Source organism: Diabrotica virgifera, chromosome 3, assembly GCF_917563875.1.
Source record: "Diabrotica virgifera virgifera chromosome 3, PGI_DIABVI_V3a".
Lineage (NCBI taxonomy): Eukaryota > Metazoa > Arthropoda > Insecta > Coleoptera > Chrysomelidae > Diabrotica > Diabrotica virgifera.
In genome coordinates this window covers 152,852,258-152,872,699 of record NC_065445.1, presented here as the reverse complement: position 1 = coordinate 152,872,699, position 20,442 = coordinate 152,852,258, and the positions used below count along the sequence as shown (strand labels likewise).

At 30.9% G+C, this 20,442-nt stretch overlaps 1 protein-coding gene across 5 annotated transcripts in view; it reads right to left on the bottom strand.

Annotated features, from left to right (window-relative positions):
- The window catches only part of LOC126882130 (monocarboxylate transporter 5), a 681,181-nt gene that overhangs the window by 556,486 nt on the left and 104,253 nt on the right, over positions 1-20,442 (bottom strand). The gene's annotated exons all lie outside the window — the stretch shown is intronic.

Here is a 20,442-nt window from a genome sequence, read left to right as displayed (position 1 = left end):
ACAAAAACTCTGAAATCATTTTATAGCGGCGTGCTTCGCCAACTTTATATCGAGTTAGCAAAGCAGCCAAAAAAACAAAAAAAAATTAATTTAGAAAATTCATTTCTTCACAATTAATTAGCGACTAATTAGCCACAAATTCTCATTCAATTTTTATTCTTTCACGAAATCCCTAAAATCATTTTATGGAAGCGTGCTTTGCCAACTTTATATCAAGTTACCAAAGCACCTAAAAAACAAAAAAAAAATTCATTTAGAAAATTCATTCCTTCACAACTAATTAGCGACTAATTAGCGGCAAATTCTCATTCTATTTTTATTCTTTCACGAAATCCCTAAAATCATTTTATGGAAGCGTGCTTTGCCAACTTTATATCAAGTTACCAAAGCACCCAAAAAAACAAAAAAAAATTAATTAAAAAAATTAATTTCTTTGCAATTAATTAGCGACTAATTAGCGGCAAATTCTCATTCTATTCCCATTCTTCTACGAACGCTCGAAAGTCATTTTTTGGAGTTGTGCTTTGCTAACCTTATATCAATTTAGCAGAGCACCTAAAAAAATAAAAAAAAATAAATAAACGACAAAATCGGTATTCTTACAACTTATTCACGACTAATTAGCGGCAAATTTTTTTTCTATTTCCATTCTTTTACGATAACCCTAAAATGATTTTTCGGAGGTGTGCTTGCCAACTTTGTATCAAGTTAACAAAGCACCCAAAAAAACAAAAACAAAATTAATTTAGAAAATCAATTTGTTCACAACTAATTGGCGACTAATTAGCGGCAAATTCTGATCCTATTTTCATGCTACTACAAAAAAACCTAAATCATTTTATGGATGCGTGCTTTGCGAACTTTATATCAAGTCAGCAAAGAACCGTCAAAAACAAAAAAACGACAAAATTGGTGTGTTCACAACTAATGCACGACTAATTAGCAAAGAATTCTTATTCCATTGCTATTCTTCTCCGGAAACCCTAGAATGATTGTATGGAGTCGTGCTTTGCCAACTTTATATCGAGTAAGCGGAGCACCGTGAAAAACAAAAAAAAAATTTTTTGTGAATAAAATTCCTTTACAAATAATTAGCGACTAATTAGCGGCAAATTCTCATTTTATTCTCATTCCCTTACGAAAACTCTGAAATCATTTTATAGCGGCGTGCTTCGCCAACTTTATATCGAGTTAGCAAAGCACCCAAAAAAACAAAAAAAAAATTAATTTAGAAAATTCATTTCTTCACAACTAATTAGCGACTAATTAGCGGCAAATTCTCATTCTATTTTCATTCTTTTACGAAATCCCTAAAATCATTTTATGGAAGCGTGCTTTGCCAACTTTATATCAAGTTAGCAAAGCACCCAAAAAAACAAAAAAAAAATTAATTTAGAAAATTAATTTTTTCACAACTAATTAGCGACTAATTAGCGGCAAAAACTAATCCTATTCCGATTCTCCTACGAACGCTCTAAAGTCATTTTTCGGAGGTGTGCTTTGCTAACTTTATATCAAGTTAGCAAAGCACCTAAAAAAATAAAAAAAAAAGAAACGACAAAATCGGTATTTTCACAACTAATTAACGACTAATTAGCGGCAAATTATCCACCTACTTTCGAATCGATTTGTGATAGGTGTTTAGCTAACTTGATGCTCATGAGTTAACCGACATTCCAGCAACAGTTAGTTAGGTACCTTAAAAAACAAAACATAACAAATTAAAGGCATTGTTGAGTTTGTTCCTCCTGAAAACGAAATAACAATTGGACATTATATTTCCCACTGCCGACGAAATAACAATAAATGGGAAATTTACGATGATCTTAAAACTTCGGTGGGGTCCAAGGTTCATAAATAGACAGGTTGTATGGTAACTTTCCACCAATCAGCGTCGAGAATCTAATGGCGGGAGTGACGTCACCCAGAATGCTGCATTCAAATTCATTCACTTCACTCATTGAAATGATCTCGGAAAGTAGGAATGTATTGAAAATATGTATATTAAAAAAAATACGTTTGGATTTTTAATGACTATTTATTTCATATATTCTTTAAAAAATGCGGTAGATGCCTGTAGAGTTACAAAAATCATAGAATATAATTGCAATTAAATATATGCAGTGGAATAGCATTACTACATACTTAATAAAAGCAGAAGTAGATTCTTTCTTGTGTATATATGGGACTAAATCATTAAAATATCCTAGGTATATTAATAATGGGTTGAATACAATTTACTTTTTTAAATGATTTTGAGTAGGTATATAATAATTTTGAATTGGGGATAAATGCATGTAGTACATTATTATAAATTCCTCCTAACATGTAAAACATGGTGAAAAAGAGATTAAACTAAAGATTTATGTATCAAAATTAGTAGTTTTTCCCTTAAGAGCATCTAATTACGTTAGGTACTGGATTATAATACCTAAAACTATGAAAACATTATGATTCCATTCAATAGGTACCTGTGAAGTTTTACGTTAACAATAAATTATAAAAAAAATACAATTTCAGTGCAATAAAGGGAATTTTCCCCATTTTATATATTCATTTAGTTTATAATTGTTTATTCAAACGATCTTCAGATGGCTGCAATCCAGTAAGTAAGTAGGTACTTAACGCAACCACATTAAAATGTATCTGAACACTTGTAAAAGAGTTTTGGGTTTAAGTTATTATACTAAAAACGCTTAATGATATCTATAGATACATTATATCTCAAGATATAAACACAAATTAAAACACTAACGATATTTAATAACAAAATATAGCCTCCAAATCACGTATCCTATTATGTTTACAAGCAATTCGTAAAATTGATCGTCTGGGTGACGTCACGATGACAATATTTCATTTGTCAATGTCAAAGTTACCATACAACCTATGGTATAGGGACCTTGGGTGGGGTCAAACAAGACAAAAAGCAAATCTTTTGTTTTATTCTTGATTATAGACTATTTTTTCTAACAAGTTTTATTCAAATGATCAGTGCTATACGAGTCCCGAATCATATCGTTTCCATAAACGTTTGTGGGGCACTACAGTTTTAGGCAAAATTGTAGGGCAACATTATATCTTGTATAACCTATTTTGATTATGCAGAACATATTACACGCTTTGGCAAAAATGCAGAACAAACCTAGCACTAACTTGTGGTTTATTCAGATTTTCTCTAATCGTTTGGATTCTATATGGGCAGTACAGCTTTACGCAAACTTGGAGCGCCACATTATATCTTGTATGTCTTTTTTGTTTATGCAGAAAAAATTACACGCTTCGGCAAAAATGCAGAACAAACCTAGCACTAACTTGTGGTTTATTCAGATTTTCTCTAATCGTTTGGATTCTATATGGGCAATACAGCTTTACGTAAACTTGGAGCGCCACATTATATCTTATATATATTTTTTGTTTATACAGAACAAATTACACGCTTTGGCAAAAATGCAGAACAAACCTAGCACTAACTTGTGGTTTATTCAGATTTTCTCTAATCATTTGGGTTCTATATGGGCAATACAACTGTACGTAAACTTGGAGCGCCACATTGTATATTGAATAACTCTTTTATTTTTCTAGAACAAACTTCAAAATTACAGAACAAACTAGAACAAACCTAGCACTAACTGCTACAGTTATGAAAAGATATATTGGGAACTGGGGCAATACAGGTTTACAGACATATCGCTATGCTATCTTCATATATATTATATTCTCAATGGTTTTTACTAAATCCACTGATATTCCCTTTTCATATAATAAATGTGTCGCGTTCCGAATTCTCACTCTATCAAGCGCTTTCTCCAAATCTATCAGCCACATAATATATGCTGAATTATTATATTCCAGCGACTTTTCTTTTATTTGTCGTTACAAAAACTGCATCCGTGCATTATGATCTTCTTGTCCGAAATCCTTGCTGCTCCTCTTGCAGAGTTATTCGTTCGTTTATCTTTGTCGCTATAATTCTTGTTGTCAATTTGAGTGTTGTATTTAAAAGATTTATTGCTCGATAGTTATTGGGGTCCTTCTTATCTCCTTTCTTGAAGAACCTCAGCATGATCGCTCTTCTCCATTCATCTGGTATTCTGTTCGTGGCGATTATTTTATGAATAAGAAGTTGCAGTTGTTGTACGTACACCACCATATTATAAGAGTTCATTTGGTATTTGATTTTATTTGGTGTTTCTGGTAAAGATTTTTCGTTTTCTTTTTTAAAAATTTCTGTCAGGAAGGCCACCCACGTATCCTCTTTTATGTGTTCTATTTCAACTAGTTCTTTCATTTCGCTTCTTTGTTGTCTTATGAAGCGCCTTGTTTCTGTTGTCCATAGAAATCCATCTCTAGTCCTTTTGTGAATCTTTCCCAGTATAATCTGTTATTGTTTTTCTTACCAATTGATGAGTTTCAGTTCTTACTCCTTTATAGTTTTCATATGATTCATTCGTTTTTTCTGACCTATATTTTAGGAAAGCTTTCTTTTTTTGGTGAAAGTTTTATTTAACCTCTAGTGTAAACCATGGTGTTTTCGTTGACCACTTTTGGTTTTTGTTTATTATTTTCGTTCCAGGGGCTTTGCGGTAGCGTCCAGAATATTTACAGAATTGACAGGACGGAATTTTGACAGAATTATTAAAAATAATTAGCAATAAAATTGGTCGCCAAGATGGACCCTGTACCCATTTTTCTTGCCGAGATATAGCTTTTACCGTAAAGCTAGCAGCAGCCACTGTTTCTCGGAAACGGCTACAGCAAAAATTTTTTTCTTTTCGTAATAAATTAGTAATAAATTAGTAATTAATTCCTTGGGGTTGAATTTTCGATTTTCATAATTTTTTCGGAGGTGAGTTTCGTGCTAGGGGATGATGGGGTAGTTTTCGAGATTGGTTAATATATCAATCAAGAGCAATTAATTAGCAACAAAATATGTCGTTGAAATGGGCCCTGTGCCCCTTTTCATTATCGAGATATAGGGTGGGTGCTGCTGGCTTTACCGTAAAGCTAGCAGCACCCACTGTTTCTCGGAAACGGCTACAGCAATAAATTTTTTCTTTTCGTATTAAATTAGCAATAAATTAGTAATTAATTCCTTGGGGTTGAATTTTCGATTTTCATCATTTTTTCGGGGGTGAGTTTCGCGCTAGGGGATGATGGGGTAGTTGTTCAGGATTGGTTAATATACCAATCAAGAGCAATTAAATAGCAATAAAATATGCCTTTAAAATGATCCCCGTACTCCTTTTCATTGCCGAGATATAGAGTGGGTGCTGCTAGCTTTACCGTAAAGCTAGCAGCACCCACTGTTTCTCGGAAACGGCTACAGCAATAAATTTTTTCTTTCCGTAATAAATTAGCAATAAATTAGCAATTAATTCCTTGGGGTTGAATTTTCGATTTTCATCATCTTTTTGGGGGTGAGTTTTACGCTAGGGGATGATGGGGTAGTTTTTTGGGTTTGGTTAATATACCAATCAAGAGCAATTAAATAGCAATAAAATATGCCGTTAAAATCATCCCCGTACTCCTTTTCATTGCCGAGATATAGAGTGGGTGCTGCTAGCTTTACCGTAAAGCTAGCAGCACCCACTATTTCTCGGAAACGGCTACAGCAATAAATTTTTTCTTTCCGTAATAAATTAGCAATTAATTCCTTGGGGTCGAATTTTCGATTTTCATCATCTTTTTGGGGGTGAGTTTTACGCTAGGGGATGATGGGGTAGCTTTTCAGGATTGGTTAATATACCAGTCAAGAGCAATTAAATAGCAATAAAATATGCCGTTGAAATGATCCCTGTACTCCTTTTCATTGCCGAGATATAGAGTGGGTGCTGCTAGCTTTACCGTAAAGCTAGCAGCACCCACTGTTTCTCGGAAACGGCTACAGCAATAAATTTTTCCTTTGCGTAATAAATTGGGTGTCGCGAAAAAAGGTCGCCAACAATTGGTCGAGCGAAAAAATGTCGCGCACATTTGAGCGCGTATCAAAAGGTCGCCGGCGAAAAAACAGCGCCGACGAAATAAGGTCGCGTGCAATTGATCGCGCGAAAAAAGATCGCGTCATGTTTTACATTATTAAAACCATTCAATTGGTTTTCAAAAAGGTTCTAAAGAAATTCTATTTGCATACTTTAACTTTATGCATTATGAGCCGATTAGTCTTGGAATTCCATCTAATTACTTTTTAATGTATTTTGGATGTATAAGAAGATGGGAAAAATAACGTATATCTAAATACTTTTTAATGTATTTTGGATGTGTAGGAAGATGGGAAATATAGGAGAATGGGAAATTATTTCATATGGTATTTTCAGGTTATTCAAGTGAATATACTTGAAAATTGAACAATTTTTAACATGAAGAAAGTATTTTTTTTGTTCTACGTGAATAATTTTAATATATGGATCTAAATTCAGAAAGGTACTTTCCTTCACACTTTTTACAGGCTTAGGACTGTCAGCAAAAAACTGGCGTGTTTAAAAGTGTTTGCTCTACCTAATCGGATATCGTTAAAAATGTACAGTAATAATAGTTCTATTTACAGTATATATTACATACAAACGAATACCAGGTACCAGTTTACCTATTTTTGGTATTTTCAGAGACCGGTAATTAGCATAATTGGTTCTTAGTAGAAAGTCGTTATGCAGATTAGTGAAGAATAAGTAGTTTAGATAAGGGCACCTTATTGTGTAGGTATTTATTAGGAATTCCATGAAGTCATTACGATAAGACATTATTGGAAATGCTAAAATAAATATTGTACAAAAGTTCTTTGTCTAATTGTGCGTTATTCACTAATGTGGTAATTATTATTCCATATTCGTGAAACGTACTTTTATTACTTTTTAATGTATTTTGGATGTATAAGAAGATGGGAAAAATATCGTATATCTCATTATTCATTAGCTTGTCGATTTGTCAAGATGGTCTTAACTTACGTAAAGAGTCAAAAAGGTGCCAATATGTTGGTGTATAATGGATATATCCATAGAAAGGAAAAAACGATTGATCAAAAGACAATTTGGAAGTGCGCTCAGTACAATAAGCATAAATGTACCGGGAGAGTTCACACAGTGGGAGATGAAGTAGTGAAAAGTACAAGTCACAACCACGTTGCCGATGCGTCAATATTAGAAGCAAAAAAGGCTTGTAACAGAATGAAAGAACTGGCTCATCAAGTTGAACTAACAACACAAGGAATCATAGCTACCGTTTCACAAGAAGTGTCTGTGGGTGCAACTGGGCAGCTACCTTCTATTTCATCCCTAAAGCGAACTATTCAGAACACACGCCAAAGAGTGGAAACTATTCCGGCAAATCCAAGAAGCTTAACAGAGCTTATTATTCCGGAAGAATACACCAGAAACAATAACGGCGAACCGTTTCTTTTATTTGACAGTGGTCCAAACGAACAGAGAATTTTAATATTTTCCACTGAAAGAAATTTAACTTTGATGGCGAGCTGTGAACACTGGTATGCCGATGGAACATTCACATGTACTCCTCTATTGTTTGGTCAGCTGTATACAATACATGGCGTACAGTATAGCAACGTTATTCCAACTGTTTTTGCTCTACTTCCTAATAAAACCCAGGCAACATACACTCGACTCTTCCATGAATTAAAAACGTTACGACCAGGTTTACGTCCTACAACAATAATGGTGGATTATGAAAAAGCAGCAATTAATGCTTTACAACAAGAGTTTCCTGAAGTCAGAATCCGTGGATGTTTCTTTCATTTCACACAATGTTTGTGGAGAAACATGCAAGGTACAGGACTGCAACAAGTTTATACAGAAGACGCGAATTTTGCTCTACATCTGCGACAATTGGCAGCCCTAGCCTTCGTACCTGAAGTAGATGTTGTTGCAACATTCGGAGAGCTACTGGCCAGCGAGTTTTACACTCAAAATGAAAATTTACTAACACCTTTAATAAACTACTTTGAGGATGTATGGATAGGCAGATTGGATCGACGACAACAAAGAAGACCGCCAATGTTTCCAAGGAATCTTTGGAATTGCTTCGAATTTATAGAGGAAGATCTACCGCGTACTAATAATGCTGTCGAAGGTTGGCACAACAGTTTCTCCTCGATATTAAATGCAGCACACCCAAATCTATGGAAGTTTATTACGGGGCTAAAGAAAGAAGAGAGTTTAAATCGATTAAAAGTGGAGCAATACATAGCTGGAAACCAACAACCTCAAAAAAAAATTTATAAAGATACAGCGCGGCGAATAAAAACGATTTGTTTGCAATACGGGAACCGGCCAAATCTAGAATATTTAAGAGGAATTGCCCAAAATTTTCAACTGCAAGTATACAAAACTAAAAAACAATTAAAAAAAAAATTTAAAAAAAACAAAAAAAAAATAAAAATTTAAAAAACACAAAAAAAAAATAAAAAATAAAAATTAGAAAAAAATAAAAAAATTAAAATTAAAAAAACTTTTAAACACGCCAGTTACTAACTGCCAGTCCTAAGCCTGGATAAAGTGTGAAGGAAAGTTAAAGTATGCAAATCTGTTATTAATATAAATGTATTCTTTAACTATGATATCTTCAATAAGTACTCACCAGTGACAATGTATTAATGAAATTGTGCCTGTTATATAATTTTTAACCACAATATCATTATTTTATTTGGGAAATTTTATTTTAATAAAGATGGTAGCCCTTAACCTACCCTATCTATATGTAGTATATACCCTGTAAAATATATTAAGCTTATATTAAAACTTACTCTTAAATAACCAAGGGTAAATTTTGCGACACTGTCAAGTCGTGAAATAATACCTCTAGGTACTTTCCCTACAACATTTACAGTTAAAATTACCTTAATTCGACCATTAAATTGGTCGAACATTTTACATGATCAATTTCAAATAGGATTATTTACTTCCAATTATTTTCCTATTATTTAAAGTGGAAAATAAAACTAAAGTCATTTAGAAGTCAATATTGGGTTGACGAAATATTTTTTACCAATATGTTAAAATGACTAATAAGAAAATATTTAACTGTTTGGGTCATTATTTAACAGCAATCCTTTAGTTCTATTGCATCATCTAAATCTGACCTAAGCCTGGATTAAGTGTGAAGGAAAGTTAAAGTATGCAAATGAAAACATATTTTCTGACGCGATCTTTTTTCGCGCGATCAATTGCACGCGACCTTATTTCGTCGGCGCTGTTTTTTCGCCGGCGACCTTTTGATACGCGCTCAAATGTGCGCGACATTTTTTCGCTCGACCAATTGTTGGCGACCTTTTTTCGTAGATCCATAAATTGGCAATAAATAAGCAATAAAATATAGTCTTAGTCTGAATTTGGTCTTATGAAGTGGTGCTGCTGACTTTACCGACATGAAGTAGTTGCCTGCTTGAGGTGCGTTGGCTGTAATCCCATTGTTCGGCAGTTTAATAAGAATTGTTTTTTATTTCTTTCTCTAGCTAGTTTTTTGTTTGTTTTACACCATTGTTTCAAATAGTTCACTGCATCAGTTCCGTAGCGATACTCGATGTTTTCGTAGAAACCCATAACTGGAATTAAATCCTCTAAGGTAACAGCTGATCTGGTAGGTAAGAAAGGGTTGAGGTTATTGGGTATGCAGCTGATTGAAAGCCAAGTGATACTCTGTTCAACAATTCATTATATTTCGACAATTTTCATTGTCATCATCAGATGAGAACTACAAATATTTAAAACATGGTACAGTTTTATAATACAATTTCTTTGTTAATTATGTCTTACTTGATTGAGGTTAGTGGCAATGATCTTCAACATCAAGTACTTTATAGTATGAAACAGTGTGGATTGCAGCTTTAGCTGATACTATATCCATTGAATTATTAAAAATATTGTATAATTTACTATCACAATAATAAAAGGACGAACACAATGCACATTAAAATCAAAACAAAAACGCTTGTTGATCGACTGTCATTAAAGTTAAGTACCAGAATATCAAATATCGAATGTTGCTGTTTTATGTGAGAAAATAATTAGTTCCATGTCCCTAATGTCACAGAGGCTTCTTTAATTGAAGTTTACTATACCGGCTGTCTCTCAGATTTGAAATTTATTATTATATTTTATGTTATGCTAATTATTTATTTAGAATGTGTGTTTATTTATGTTGTTTTTCTAGATCTAAAAGCTAAAGCTGCAATCCACACTGTTTCATACTACAAAGTACTTGATGTTGAAGATCATTGCCACTAACCTCAATCAAGTAAGACATAATTAACAAAGAAATTGTATTATAAAACTGTACCTTGTTTTAAATATTTGTAGCTCTCATCTGATGATGACAATGAAAATTGTCGAAATATAATGAATTGTTGAAGAGAGTATCACTTGGCTTTCAATCAGCTGCAATCTATATATATTATTGTGTTTCAATTTATCAAATAGCTAACTTGTAATAAATATTTACAAATCAATATACAGGGTGTATCAAATTTATGTGCCCGCGTTATATTAAAAAAATAAAAAATTTTATTCTATCTTTGATTGATAAATTGAAACACAATAATATATATAGATTGCAGCTGATTGAAAGCCAAGTGATACTCTGTTCAACAATTCATTATATTTCGACAATTTTCATTGTCATCATCAGATGAGAGCTACAAATATTTAAAACAAGGTACAGTTTTATAATACAATTTCTTTGTTAATTATGTCTTACTTGATTGAGGTTAGTGGCAATGATCTTGAACATCAAGTACTTTGTAGTATGAAACAGTGTGGATTGCAGCTTTAGCTGATACTATATCCATTGAATTATTAAAAATATTGTATAATTTACTATCACAATAATAAAAGGACGAACACAATACCCATTAAAATCAAAACAAAAACGCTTCTTGATTGACTGCCATTAAAGTTAAGTATCACAATATCAAATATCGAATGTTGCTGTTTTATGTGAGAAAATAATTAGTTCCATGTCCCTAATGTCACAGAGGCTTATTTAATTGGAGTTTAGTATACCGGTTGTCTCTCAGTTTTGAAATTTATTATTATATTTTATGTTATGCTAATTATTTATTTAGAATGTGTGTTTATTTATGTTGTTTTTCTAGATTTAGTAAATAAGCGTAAATCTCACTCAGATGCTCGACGTCTGATTTCTTATTTATCAAGTTATTTATCAAAGATCCTTGCAATGGAAAATAACCTCAACAAAAGACTCTTCCTTGAGATGCCATTTATCACATAAACTGATAACTTGATAAATAAGAAATCAGACGTCGAGCATCTGAGTGAGATTTACGCTTATTTACTAAATCTAGAAAAACAACATAAATAAACACACATTCTAAATAAATAATTAGCATAACATAAAATATAATAATAAATTTCAAATCTGAGAGACAGCCGGTATAGTAAACTTCAATTAAATAAGCCTCTGTGACATTAGGGACATGGAACTAATTATTTTCTCACATAAAACAGCAACATTCGATATTTGATATTCTGGTACTTAACTTTAATGACAGTCGATCAACAAGCGTTTTTGTTTTGATTTTAATGTGCATTGTGTTCGTCCTTTTATTATTGTGATAGTAAATTATACAATATTTTTAATAATTCAATGGATATAGTATCAGCTAAAGCTGCAATCCACACTGTTTCATATTACAAAGTACTTGATGTTGAAGATCATTGCCACTAACCTCAATCAAGTAAGACATAATTAACAAAGAAATTGTATTATAAAACTGTACCTTGTTTTAAATATTTGTAGCTCTCATCTGATGATGACAATGAAAATTGTCGAAATATAATGAATTGTTGAACAGAGTATCACTTGGCTTTCAATCAGCTGAATACCCAATAACCTCAACCCCTTCTTACCTACCAGATGAGCTGTTACCTTAGAGGATTTAATTCCAGTTATGGGTTTCTACGAAAACATCTAGTATCGCTACGGAACTGATGCAGTCAACTATTTGAAACAATGGTGTAAAACAAACAAAAAACTAGCTAGAGAAAGAAATAAAAAACAATTCTTATTAAACTGCCGAACAATGTGATTACAGCCAACGCACCTCAAGCAGGCAACTACTTCAGTTGAAGAACTATTGCTAAGACAAGAATCTGAAGCACAGCATGAACTAATTAACAATTTTAGAACACAAACTAACACTACTAAAAAACAAAATCATTAACAATATCAATGAACAGACTTTTATCGAATTTTCCAGCAAACAACTAATAGTTTATAACAGATTATATCACATAACTAAAGCAATACAAATCAATAAATTAGAAAAACTGAAAAATAACTTTGAATCTATTCATTTTAACACAAAAACAAACTGGTTAAAAATATTAGTAATGTAGGCATACCTAAAGATATTGAAAAATTTCTAGCACTAGGCCCAAAGTTTAGTATTGAACCAAAAGTAAATAAGGACATTACAATAAAAAACCTACTTGCTGACATTGACTTGGTAGCTTCGTCAATTAAAGACGAATAAAGAAAAATAATCACAAGAGCTAGATCTACAAACGTACTCACTAATTACACTAAACGCAACAAAAAGACCAATAACTACTTTCACTATTTACTAGTCAAAACAAAGAAATTTCTCAGACAACATCCAGAACTGATAGTCACTAGATCCGACAAATAAAACGTTACTGTGATCATGAAACGAACAAACTATACAGATTTATCACAACAACTCCTTGAAAATAATAAAATATATTTAGAATTAAAGTCTGACCCTACACTTACAATACAAAAAGAAAGCAATAAATTAGTACAGAATTTACTTAAGAGGAAACAGTAGCGATCAACAGGTAGCGAAAACGCGTTCCAAGATTGCGGCTGTAATTTTGAATATTTTTCGAGATATTTGGTACACGTATTCGTAATATGATAAAGAATGGCGGTACAGAGCCCAATTTGAAAAATATATTAATATGTGGAAATTACTCTGTAATTAAATACAATATTAAAAAAACGAGCCTGTACCGCCATTAAGAAGAACAAAAAAATACAGTTTCTTCAAATAAACTTTTTTATCCGATGCCTAGATTTTGTGTCATTTTGGAACTACTAAAATTTTTTATTTCATTAGTAGTTCCAAAATGACACAAAATCTAGGCATCGGATAAAAAAGTTTATTTGGAGAAAGTGTATTTTTTTGTTCTTCTTAATGGCGGTACAGGCTCGCTTTTTTAATATTGTATTTAATTACAAAGTAATTTCCACATATTAATATATTTTTCAAATTGGGCTCTGTACCGCCATTATTTATTATATTACGAATACGTGTGCCAAATATCTCGAAAAAATATTCAAAATTACAGCCGCAATCTTGGAACGCGTTTTGGCTACCTGTTGATCGCTACTGTATCACCTTAATAGAAACTTTATTGACGAGCCTACCAAAAAACAACTAACGAAATATAATAGCAACGCCCCAAAATTTTATGCATTACCAAAAATACACAAACCGACATTATCACTAAGACCTCTTGTTTCATCAATTAACTCTCCAACCGAAAATATTGCCAATTTTGTTAAAAACATTCTAACTGCAGCGTATGACTTCGACAATGAGTACTACATAAAGGACTCGTTCGACGTAAAAACAACATTTAACGGATTACAACTACCGAACGATTACGTTTTGATTAGCTTGGATGTCGTTTCTCTTTTCACAAACATACTTTTAGATACAGTTATTCCTGTTCTTCCATTCAGAATAACCTTCTTAAAGAAATATGTCGACGATATAATCTTAGACCTACCAAAAGACATGATAAATGAACTTTTATACATCTTTAACGATTTCGACCCACATATCCAATTTACAGTGGAAACAGAAGACAAACACCAATAAGTCCCATTCCTGGACACCAAACTAATACGTAGCAATAACAACGTAAGAATAACAGATTGGTATAGAAAACCCATTAGCTCCGGAAGATATTTTAACTATTGGTCATATCATAAGCATAACACAAAAATTAATCTTATAAAACAAATGAAAAATAGAATCTTACAAATTTCAGATCAGTCGTTCCACAATAAAAACCTAAAAATCCTTCGTCAGCTCTTCCTAGACAACTCATACCCAAACACACTACTTACTAAACTACTATTTAACACAACTAATACATTACCCGGGACACAAACCAACCCTATTCATACACCACAAAACGTTAACCCCACAATAGACACAACTGACGTCCTCCCTGAGATTTTTTCTTAATTTTTCATGTATGATTTGCGTTAATTAAATAATTAATCAAATAAATACTAATTAATATAAAAGTAATAGAAAGCAGATCATATAATATATACAGTATGTCCCTGTAAGTTGTATCCATATGGAAAACTTTTTTATTATTAATTTTGCGAAAAAAAGTTATTCTTTATAAAAAGCTCTGCATGGTCCAAAACCTAAGATTTAACCATCAAATATCAAATTTTTTGAAAATTATACGAGGTATGTCAAAAGTTTGAAATTCACTAAAGAGTAAAGTAGCTTTATTTTTCACAATATTGAAAATTGCTATTATGAAAAGTTGTTTGGAATTAAAAACTGTATTCTAGTATGCAATTACATCCTTCTAATTAAAATTTTTTTTTTGAAAAATTATGGATAACTAACATTATTTTCAGTTATTTTAATTCAAATAACTCTTTTATTATTAATTTTACGAAAAAAAGTGATTCTTAATAAAAAGTTCTGCATGGTCTAAAATTCAAAATACAACCACCTTTTGTCAAATTTTATCAATTTTATACGAGGTATGTCAAAAAATATGAATTTCGCTCAAGAGTAAAATAGGTTTATTTTTCACAATATCGAAAATTGTTATTATGAAAAGTTATTTAGAACTAAAAACTATGTTTCAGTATGTAATTACATCCTTCTAATTGAAATATTCTGAACTATAAAGGTACTTTACTTTTGATCTAAATTTATCTTTTTTGACATACCTCATATAAAATTGATAAAATTTGATATAATATGGTTGTATTTTAAGTTTTAGACCATCCAGAACTTTTTATTAGGAATCACTTTTTTTTCGTAAAATTAATAATAAAAGAGTTATCAGAATTGAAATAACTGAAAAAATAATGAGTTACCCATAATTTCTCAAAAAAAAAATTTTTTAATTAGAAGGATGTAATTGCGTATTAGAATATAGTTTTTAATTCCAAACAACTTTTCATAATAGCAATTTTCAATATTACGAAAAATAAAGCTACTTTACTCTTGGGTGAAATTCAAACTTTTTGACATACCTCGTATAATATTCAAAAAATTTGATATTTGATGGTTAAATCTTAGGTTTTGGACCATACAGAGCTTTTTATAAAGAATAACTTTTTTTCGTAAAATTAATAATAAAAAAGTTTTCCATGTGGATACAACTTACAGGGACATACTGTATATATACATATATATATATTATATATGTATATATATATTGTTGTGATCTTAATTTTGAAATCTGATGCTGTTCTCAGATGTAATTTATTTTAATTAATTAATTAATAATTATCTCATTAATCAAACAAATCAAATACCAATATAGTGTCAATCTCAGGGCTAAATTATAATATCAATTATTTACTTCCGTGGCTTCAAAATATTTCTCAGTGGATTCCTAATCAGGATAGATAAGAGAGAGTAAAATAATACACACATATGAATTTCAATTAGAAATTATAAAATCGTTTATTGTATCTAAATGGCACTCAATGCTTAATATTTCTTATATCTTATCTTTCTATCTTTATTTAATACAAACTTACAAACATGGGAATCTTATTTCTTTTTGTCTCCAAAGTTATTTTATTTAAAATGAACTATTATGATTTATAAGTGATAAATTGATTTAGGTTTGATGAAATTTTTTAATAATGATTGTGTGCTTCAATTTTCAATGTGGTATTTACTACATAAACCATACATTCATGTCATAACAAAATAGACTGACCTTTACTGATGATTTGACAATGTCTTCACACAAAACACGTTTCCTCCTATCTTGGGTTGCGATCAAACGACTCGTACCAGCTTCCCAGCAAAGCCTCTGCTCCTTTCTGAAAACTACGCCTCGTACAGCCCTCGTTCCTGCCGTCTCCTGATTCCGTGTTCTACCTTTTTCAAACACTTCAACAAAACCGGGATACTCTAGACCCAAGGAGTTATATACTATCTCGACTCGGCCTAACACTCGTTCCACGATATCTTACTTTTTTAATTTTTAAAAAAACAAACTAACTATACCGGCCTTTCACTTTTTTTGTACACTCTTCTCGAAAACCGGCCTTCGCCTTTCGATCGCCAAAAACCTTCTGCCACACATCCCTCATCCATTCTCCTACTTCAAAATTACCCTTTCCAGCATTCAAAAATCAACCAATCCCAAGCAACCTTCAATTATCCGTATTTATCAACGCAACTTTCCTTTTTCTAAATATCTTAATGGATTTCAAGAAAAATAATATTCCCCATTTCAATTTTACTTTCTACATTAATACAACATTTACAAATTTAATGACCTGTTATCTTATTCACTAAAGTATTAGTTAGCGGTGGTTAATGACCAATCCTTCCGCGAACACTTTCTTTGTACACATCACTCTAATTGTTTATTTGTGTCGTATTGTTCCCGCGGTTCGTAAACACTTCTCCGAATCACTCTCTTAAAAGCTACCTAGACATCATTTGTTTTATACAGGGTGTTCCAAATTTACATGCCCGTGGTCGAGAAAAATGAAAACCTTTATTTTAATTTGACTGTAATTTATAATTATAAACTTTTATTTCTTATATCAAGTAGGAATATAACAATATATATATATATATATATATATATATATATATATATATATATATATATATATATATATATATATACAAAATATGCATAAGATGGAATGCAACCACAGACACGTGTTTCTGATTTATTAGTCGTCATCAGTATGGTATAGCCATAATAATATATATATATATATATATATATATATATATATATATATATATATATATATATATATTATCCTCTAAGCCAACAGCTGATCTGGGAGGCAAGAAGGGGTTGAGGTTATTGGGTATGCAGTTGATGTCAAAAAATCTTTCTTTAGTAATTTTGCAATGTTTAGTAATATCAGACCACTTTTTTTCTATTGATCTTAGACAAAAATTTAAATATACATTACTAAAAAGTGATACCACATCCAAACTAACCAATATATAGTTTTGAGGTAGATACATACCATTGAAACATTTATAGACTTCAAAAGAATCTTTAATATAGTATGGGTTATTTATATATTAAAGAAAGATTTTTTGACATGGTTACCTTTCTGTTTGAAAACACTTATTTTACTTTTGATAACAAAATATATAAACAAACTTTTGGAACACCAATGGGAGCCAAAGTAAGTCCTATCCTTGCCACATATGTCATGGATGATTTGTTAGATATAGTATTACCAGTTCTATCTTTTAAAGTTCCTTTCATAAAAAAGTATGTAGATGATATCATATTAGCGTTACCTAAAGATGGAGTAGATGAGCTATTATTCACTTTTAACAGCTATGATCCTTATATAAAATTTACAGTTGAAATGGAAGATAATGATCTTTCTGTTCCCTTCTTGGATACACGTCTCATTCGTTTACCTGATAATAAAATAGTCATTGATTGGTATAGGAAACCAATGAGCTCAGGAAGATACCTTAACTATATGTCGTATCATAAATATTCCATAAAGGTAAATTTGGTAAAACAAATGAAGAATAGAGTGATTCTTATATCGGACAAATTGTTTCATAAAAAAAACTTCGATATCCTGTACAACCTATTTATTGAAAACTCTTATCCACAAGCATTAATCAAGAAAATCCTCTTTAACACCACATCTATTAATACGGTAATAATCCAAGAAGACAATAACTTAAATCATCACACTACATCCCAAGGACACCCTAAATTTGCTACATTACCTTACATCAAAGAAATTACTCCAGCTTTAACCAGAATACTTAAGAATGTGACCGATATCAAAATTTCAAATAAAACAGTTCTGACCATCAGAAAAGTGTTCTCAAAATTGAAGGATAAACATCCAAAAGAATTGACAACAAACGTAATCTACAGTATCCCATGTGCAGATTGTGACAGAGAATATATCGGACAAAGTTCAAGATCGATAAAAGATCGAATTACTTCCCACAAAAGTGACAGTAGACTATATCCAGAAAGATGCACTCTTGCTACACATGTAAATGACAATAACCATACCATGGACTATAATTCATTTAAAATTTTAGATATAGAAAAAAATTATACTAAAAGAATCTTTCTGGAGATGGCTTTTAAAGCACAATGTGATAATTGCATCAACAAAAAATCAGACATTAATCACCTGAGTGAAATATACTCTTATTTACTATTCTTAGACAAAAATAAAAATAATCAAATTTTAACAGGTTTAGCTAATATCTCTCACTTAAATAATTAATAATATTGATGACTGATAACCTATTTTAACTGTTTAACTTAATAGGATAATGACCAAAAAAATTTGACTGACAATTAACATAAAAGTAAATAAATAATGTCAGACCTTGTTTTCAATTCATTGTGTCAATATATAAATTTTATCTATCATCATGTATATTTTAAATTATGGACTTTTGTGATATGTTATTTCTGTATTTTAGTTTTTTTATCATTTTATTTATATTTGCTTCTTTTAAAACATCATGACAACAATTCTCACTTAGTAAGTATACTGCTAATTCATCTTATGTACCTACCTAATAACCAACATTGTAGCTTTCCCTGATGATGCCCATGAAAATGGGCGAAATATATTGGAATAAGTAAAAAGAGTACACTTTGTCCATATTCAGCTGGTTACCCAATTATTTTCTCCTTAAATAATATATATATATATATATATATATATATATATATATATATATATATATATATATATAGAAGTAAACGTTCAATATTGGGTTTGCAGCAATAAAAAGTGAAATGTGTACTCTTGTAAATTTTTTATTCCAAGCTTTCGGACATGGTTATGTCCTTCATCAGGGAGCTACAAATGTGATGAATAGTTTGTTAACGTTGGTATAATTAATTAAAAAATTCGCTACTTACAAACTTATTGAGATTGTATCATCAATGATGTTATATTATAATGTTGATAAAATTTATCACAGTCTGTCATCTTTGTTAAGTCTAAAACTTACTCCTATATTTAAAATCAAAAATTGCTTTACATTCACAACACTTAATTATTATAAAACCATGCCATGACATTGTTATTCTTAATTTTATTATATCGCCATTAGTTTTTGTCACGACAATCAAGTAGTTTTTATTATTGGCTTTTCGGAACTCTCCGTGTGTAAATTTAAAAATATTCGAATTGACAGATGAAAACTCCACACCCACAATATCAAGCAACTGGTAGTACAGCAAATTATAGGCCTATCATTGGGTGTATTGTGGCAATATAAATTATTTTATATTTGTTAATATTAGAAAGGAGTGAAGCTTTAACCTGTCAATAACTCCTTTCTAATATTAACAAATATAAAATAATTTATATTGCCACAATACACCCAATGATAGGCCTATAATTTGCTGTACTACCAGTTGCTTGATATTGTGGGTGTGGAGTTTTCATCTGTCAATTCGAATATTTTTAAATTTACACACGGAGAGTTCCGAAAAGCCAATAATAAAAACTACTTGATTGTCGTGACAAAAACTAATGGCGATATAATAAAATTAAGAATAACAATGTCATGGCATGGTTTTATAATAATTAAGTGTTGTGAATGTAAAGCAATTTTTGATTTTAAATATAGGAGTAAGTTTTAGACTTAACAAAGATGACAGACTGTGATAAATTTTATCAACATTATAATATAACATCATTGATGATACAATCTCAATAAGTTTGTAAGTAGCGAATTTTTTAATTAATTATACCAACGTTAACAAACTATTCATCACATTTGTAGCTCCCTGATGAAGGACATAACCATGTCCGAAAGCTTGGAATAAAAAATTTACAAGAGTACACATTTCACTTTTTATTGCTGCAAACCCAATATTGAACGTTTACTTCCTTACGTTGTCAGCAAATACTTTTGGTTCATTATATATATATATATATATATATATATATATATATATATATATATATATATATATATATATATATATATACAGTTTTTGGTCATTGGGTTATGCAGCAATTGATAAGTGTACTCTTTTAAGTTTTTATTCCGAGCTTTCGTTCATGATTATGAACATCGTCAGGGTGCTACAATTATATTATATATGTGAGACAATATGAAAATATGTATATAAAATTATATGTACTTACAACTTATTGAGGATATTTCAAATAGGT